The following is a 6,738-nucleotide window of genomic DNA, read 5'->3' as shown; positions in this document are numbered from 1 at the left end:
TTCTTTCCAGCAGAGTGGGACAGGTGATCAGAGTGACCGGGCTCTAGCGGCGCAATCGGTCCTTATATGAGTTACAGGGTCGGGAAATGCCGGGGTTTTTAATTCGGGTCTCACCTAAATCAAACAATCCTTTTCCTTGTGAACATTTCAACAGGAGGTGAAGGTACAATTGGTTTGTTCCAAAATGCATCTACTTATCTGAATTGCCATGTGGTTCCTCCGGATTACGCTGTTGCAATCGCAGATGAGATGTTCAGTATTACTTGTTTACAGGAGAGAGGCTGCGGTTTTGGAGACACAAACTATGATTTTGATCCATCTACAAATCGTGGGATTTAACTGGAGTTTTAAACCAGCGCCTTAGACCGCTCAGCCAGGATACTTTCCATCCTAAACTTCAGGAGCTAGTTTTACAGGAATAGAATTACTACAAGCAAGAATTCTCCCCCTCCAGCACCAATGCTCACACGGCAGCCGGATGCATGTGTCCAGTTAGAAACCTGTCTGAAGGAACATTCAGTCTGACAGAGCCGGAAGTCCAGCAGATTGACTTTCGGTCTGAGCAGATGATGAGTCTCCTCCTTGAGAGTGTTTCGCCAATCCAGCTCAGAGTGGATTTAGAATCATGAATTCTGGTGTGACTGGAGCCACTTGTGTAAGATGAAGTGTCGGGGGCAGTTTCCCGTCCTTGACGGACATTAATGATCCTGTTGCGGTTTTGCTGCAAAATTTCACTTCCCAGCTCCCGAACTAAAATCCAACTCTGGTGGGACTCGAACCCACAACCTTTGAATAGCTTACCAAACAAAGTAAGGTAGAAGTCCAACACGCTATCCATTGCGCCACAGAGTCAGTTACAATAAAGCCTAATAAAAAGAAAGACGTGTTTCTCCGGTCCACGGGCAAAGTGACAATCGATGTTATTCAAAAAACTGTCCCCGCGAATCTGTCTGTGGATTTTTTCTGTAAAGCTTCGATTTTAAAAGTTATAAAAAGCCGAAATAAATAAAAATCGAATTCGTGACCATGGCGTTACAACACACTCCAAGCAACTCAGCTAACCGGCCGTATTTTAATTATTTTTGAACCGACACACTGGTTGGAAGCGCTTTCTGCACTTGGACCCCGAAATGTCTCTGCACCTCCACAGTTCCCAGTTTCTCACCATTTATAAAATAATCTGATTTATGTTTCTTCGATTTAAAGTGGATGACCTCGCTCTCCCTCACATTGAGCTCGATTTGCCGCAGTTTTGCTTACTCACTTATTCTATCAATTCCCACTTTCAACTTCCTGCTTCTATCTACATTATTTATTGCGCCACCAGAAGGCTGAGTGTTCAAATCACGGGGTAACCGTTGCTTTTCGAGCTGATCGGATTCTGGATCGTTCCGGGATGAATGTTTTATCTGCTTTTTCTCAATAAACAGAACCTTGCTCTAAAGTCTGCTTCCCTCGTTCAGGAAGGCGTCTCATTCTGCCCTCGACTTTTGATCTTGACCTGCGGTTGAAACTTTTGCAAAGAGGGAAAAGAAATCCCCAAATCACTCCACCTGAATCTCAAACGCTTTGGGAAGAAGTTCAGTTCAAACAATCAGGAATTTAAAGGCCCCTCAATGACCTGCACTTTCATTGAATGAGTTTTGTTCGCCATTGTATTCGACCGTGAAATCGCTCTCCGCTTTCATCTCACTGGTGAAGAGTGTGACGGCCTTGTATCTGTCAGCGTGTAAGTGACGAGTTTGGGGTGAGCACGGGTCGCCTTTATTTTTGAAATCTCACCAAGCACCAGAAAAAAGAAACTTAGAATCAAACTGTCCCTGTCAGTGATGAATTGAAGTGAATATCGCTCCAAGCAGATCTGGACAATGCGCAGCGCAGCCGCACAGGAGTTCCAAATCCACCCTCTCCCCACTCGGCAATCGCATTAACTGAACTTTACTCTGGCCCAGTGTCACCGCGCTGAAATCGAGTCTTTCTCGAACACATTTTTTTTAACGTCATAGTTACTGGTTTAATAGTGAAAACTGCCGTCCGCTTCACTGTAAGTGCAAGAGACAACTTTGTAGACACCGTGTAGTGTCACAGACCTGCTCGTTGGACCTGCTCATTTCATCTCATCTCATTTTCAGCAAACCTGAATATTACTGGAATAGAGAATGGAGAATCACAGCTCGAAAAATCAATCCTCTCGCCCACGAGGGGACCGAGTCTTCCAACATACAGGTGTTTAATGGTAAGGTGAGTTTAATGTTCAGAAATAATACAGCACAGATTTTCACTGGTGCAAGCGTCACACCCTTTATTTTGGAAAAGCAAACTGACAGTCGAGAGAGGTTATAGTGATCGCTGCAACCTGATTTTTAGCTCGTTGAATCAGTGGTTCAATTGCAAATGGGTGCTGTCTCTGTAGCGCAATTGGTTAGCGCGTTCGGCTATGAACCGAAAAGTTGGTGGTTCGAGCCCTCCCAGGGCCGGTTGTGTAAATTTTATCTTCATGGTCTCGCATTTCCTGCTTTCTGATGTCTGTTTTGGCTGCAAAACAAAACTCCCGGTTTTGATGGCCGGCTAAACACGGCCGATCTTCCACCATTTAACCTGAGATTGGCTTCACGGAAATCAGAATTGTTCTTGACAGTCAAGGTCCGAAGGTTGCAGGAGAGCCGCTTCACTCTGACATGGATATTTCTGCAGTGAGCGACATCAGGCTGTTCCCACAAGGGATGTCACTCCCTTTTATTTTGGAAACGCTAAATTGAATTCACATTCCGATGGGTTTCAGTTCATTAGTGAGAGATCATTAAAGGATCCTGCAGCACTGCCTCGGATAATAACAACAGTTCTAAGCCGCATTTCAGTCGTGGGAACAAATTCTTACATCCGAGTATCTGCACCCTTACACCGGAGTACCCGCACCCTTGCATCCGAGTATCTGCGCCCTTCCACCGGAGTATCTGCACCCTTAAATCCGAGCATCTTTACCTTTACAGCGGAGTATCTGCACCCTTACACCAGTTAACTCATCAACTGTCCCTAATCATCTTTAACAGCATCGGGAACGCTGAACAAAACCCAACAGAGAAGAAATTGGCTTCAGAATTTTTTGCGAATGTACAGACACATTTTTATTTACGGTTCTTTAAGGGAGATTTGGGGAAAGTGGGCGCTGATACTCAGAAACTACTATTTGAAATGGTTTTTGTTTATCGGGCTCGTTGGTCCAGAGGTATGATTTTTCGCTTCGGGTTTGTTGATTGAAATATGCGAGCGATCTCGGGTTCAAATCCAGGTCGAACGCTCACTTTAGCACCAGAGAAAAGAAACGTGGAATGAAACTGTCCTTGTCAGTGATGAATTGAAGGGAATATTGCTCCAATCAGATCTGGACAACTCGTAGTGCAGCCGTACAGGAGTTCCAAATCCACCCTCATGTGGGCCGCTTGTCCCTCCTCGCTCTCTCCAATAACCCAGTGCCGGGGAAAAGCAACCAATGTAACCTCAGACCCCGCATTACTGCCCGTCCGTGGGAAACTGGATACCACGGCCCGGCCAAACCTCACCGGACACCGAGCACTGGGACAGGACGGTCCTGGAAGATTGTATCCCGGTCACTCGGCCTTCCAACACCATCCACCGAAAATCAGGGTGAATCCCGCCTTCTGCAGAGAGGAAATGATCTGAGAAGCTAATTGGAAAATGTTTGACTAACAATGGGGACAGAGTGGAGCGATGGTGCACCACAATCACACGTTTCAGTGCTGTGGTAGGGGCGGAATCGTGATTTGAGTGGTTCAAACCAGAGGCGATCAAGACACTGCTCAATGGGCGCAGATCCCAAGTTTAAGATACTGGAACATTTACTCTGATGTCATCCGCAAAATGAAGAGATCGGAGTCATTTAAAGACTTCTACTTACTGCAGAAAAATCGAGGATCTGAGGATCACTCAGCTCCAGACCTCATTACAACCTTGGTCCAAACATGGACAAAAGAGCTGAATTCCAGAGGTGAGGTGAGAATAACTGCCCTTGACATCAAGGCAGCATTTGACCGAGTGTGGCACCAAGGAGCCCTAGTAAAATTGAAGTTAATAGGAATCAGGGGGAAAACTCTCCAGTGGCTGGAGTTGTACCTAGCACAAAGGAAGATGGTAGTGGTTGTTGGAGGCCAATCATCTCAGCCCCAGGGCATTGCTGCAGGAGTTCCTCAGGGCAGTGTCCTAGGCCCAACCATCTTCAGCTGCTTCATCAATGACCTTCCCTCCATCTTAAGGTCAGAAATGGGGATGTTCGCTGATGACTGCACAGTGTTCAGTTCCATTCGCAACCCCTCAAATAATGAAGCAGTCCGAGCCTGCATGCAGCAAGACCTGGACAACATCCAGGCTTGGGCTGATAAGTGGCAAGTAACATTCGGGCCAGACAAGTGCTAGGCAATGACCATCTCCAACAAGAGAGAATCTAACCACCTCCCCTTGACATTCAACGCATTACCATCGCCGAATCCCCCACCATCAACATCCTAGGGCTCACCATTGACCAGAAACTACACTGGACCAGCCACATAAATACTGTGGCTATAAGAGCAGGTCAGAGGCTGGGTTTTCTGCGGGAAGTGACTCACCTCCTGACTCCCCAAAGCCTTTCCACCATCTACAAGGCACAAGTCAGGAGTGTGATGGAATACTCTCCACTTGCCTGGATGAGTGCAGCTCCATCAACACTCAAGAAGCTCGATAACATCCAGGACAAAGCAGCCCACTTGATTGGCACCCCATCCACCACACTAAATATTCACTCCCTTCACCACCGGCGCACTGTGTCTGCAGTGTGCACCATCCACAGGATGCACTGCAGCAACTCGTAAAGGCTTCTTCGACAGCACCTCCCAAACCCACGACCTCTACCACCTAGAAGGACAAGAGCAGCAGGCACATGGGAACACCACCTGCACATTCCCCTCCAAGTCACACACCATCCCAACTTGGAAATATATCGCCGTTCCTTCATCGTCGCTGGGTCAAAATCCTGGAACTCCCGACCTAACAGCACTGTGGGAGAACCTTCACCACACGGACTGCAGCGGTTCAAGAAGGCGGCTCACCACCACCTTCTCAAGGGCAATTAGGGATGGGCAATAAAAATTCTGGCCTTGCCAGCGACGCCCACATCCCATGAACGAATAAAAAATATCTGATAACGGTTTCACGGAAATCAGCATTCATTTTTACAGACGAGGCGCCAAAAGGACTGAAAGGAGGCCGCATTGATTTCAGGAAAGCTGATTCGCTGTGGCAGGCACATTTCTGCAGTCAGTGAGATCGGACTGATTCCATGTTTCCACAATGAATATCACACCCTTTCTTTTGGAAATGTAAAATGGGAGGGGGTAGGTGTTATTTTGTCCTTACCACCCGAAGCTGTACCCAGATGGATTGACAGTTTTGTACCATATGTTCCACACTCTTCAATTATCAGTATCTGTGGTGCAATCGGTTCGTGCGATTGGTTAATTTTCGCAAAGTTGGTGATTCAAGCCTCTCCACGGACGGATGTGGTATTTTTTCATAGTCTGACTGCTCCACGTTTTCAATGTGTGTTTTGTCTGCAACATCGGGCCCAGCACAGGGTGGACATTTAAAGTTGGCCTGTGCAATTTGATGACTGTTTCTGGAACAGATTATACATCTCGTGTAATGAGAATGTAAATAGTGACTCGGCAAAATAAGGAGTCGTGATCGGAATAATTTTTTCAAAATCTCGGTGTGAAATCAATTCAATAAATCAACAATAAAAATGTAGATTTTTTCAAAATTGTCGAAGAATCGGAAGTTGAACTCTCGGTATCATTGAATCACGGAAAGGTTCTGCGCCTCTTTCAATGTTGTATTTTTTAACAGACCGGGTTATTAATAGATCAATTTATCCTTTCTCGACAGCACAGTAATTCTATTCCTGTTAAAAAGCTCTTGAGGTGTAGGATGGAAAGTATCGTGACTGAACGGTCAAAGGCCCTGGTTTAAGGCTCCAGTTGGACCCTATAATTTGTAGATGGATCAAATTCATGGCAAGTGGCTACAAAACCGCAGGCCTTAAGTCGACGTCGGGCGGCTACGTAATTGTTCCAGCTAAAGCGGAGCAAACAATCCTATCAGGAGCGATGGGAGTGTGAAGAACGGATTTTCCCAGCGAGCGGTGATATTTTGGCCGCTCCCACAATACAGCTTCATTTTCGGCCTCGGAATTATTCCTTAGAGATTCCGAACACATGTGAGGGTCCCTTTATCAAAATACTGAGCAATGTGTTGAGGAGAATCCTTGTTTGTGTTGAACATGATGTCGGAAACATGGACCGACAACCCACGGGTTTAACACCTTCTCGTTTGTGCCAAATGTCTGGTCATTGGTTATCACCAAGTTAAAAGAATTGGAACACTTCTCCCAGTGGATTAGAAGCTGAACTGATCACACGCGGGAGCATCGCCGACTCTAACATTCCCTTTCACCTTCTTACGCCTTTCAATCTGCTCTGCTTCCTCCGCTTTTCCCAGTGTGCGCATGTCCCATTCACACCAATGTGAACTTGTGCCTTGAAACCAATCCCCTTTCGATCTGCGTGACTGCTCGCCAGCCAATCACTGCGGAAACAGGGCTGGTATTCGGAAGGACCGAGGCCGGATATTTCACCACATTTTCTCGGGGAATCTTGTGATACAGGGGATGCTAACTGAAGAACTGGG

General features: G+C 46.5%; 2 non-coding genes across 2 annotated transcripts; one reads left to right on the top strand and one right to left on the bottom strand.

The window, feature by feature from the left end:
• Positions 1 to 758: 758 nt before the first annotated feature.
• trnar-ucu (transfer RNA arginine (anticodon UCU)) lies at positions 759 to 852 on the bottom strand. Its single transcript has 2 exons — positions 816 to 852; positions 759 to 794 (listed from the first exon to the last, which is right to left on the bottom strand). It is a non-coding gene; the product is annotated as a tRNA-Arg (tRNA).
• Positions 853 to 2,403: 1,551 nt separating this feature from the next.
• On the top strand, positions 2,404 to 2,477 carry trnah-aug (transfer RNA histidin (anticodon AUG)). Its single transcript has one exon. It is a non-coding gene; the product is annotated as a tRNA-His (tRNA).
• The last annotated feature ends 4,261 nt before the right edge of the window (positions 2,478 to 6,738 follow it).

This window comes from Heptranchias perlo, unplaced genomic scaffold (genome assembly GCF_035084215.1).
Source record: "Heptranchias perlo isolate sHepPer1 unplaced genomic scaffold, sHepPer1.hap1 HAP1_SCAFFOLD_1044, whole genome shotgun sequence".
NCBI lineage: Eukaryota > Metazoa > Chordata > Chondrichthyes > Hexanchiformes > Hexanchidae > Heptranchias > Heptranchias perlo.
Note: the sequence above shows the minus strand (reverse complement) of the source record. Positions and strands in the feature narration are given on the sequence as shown.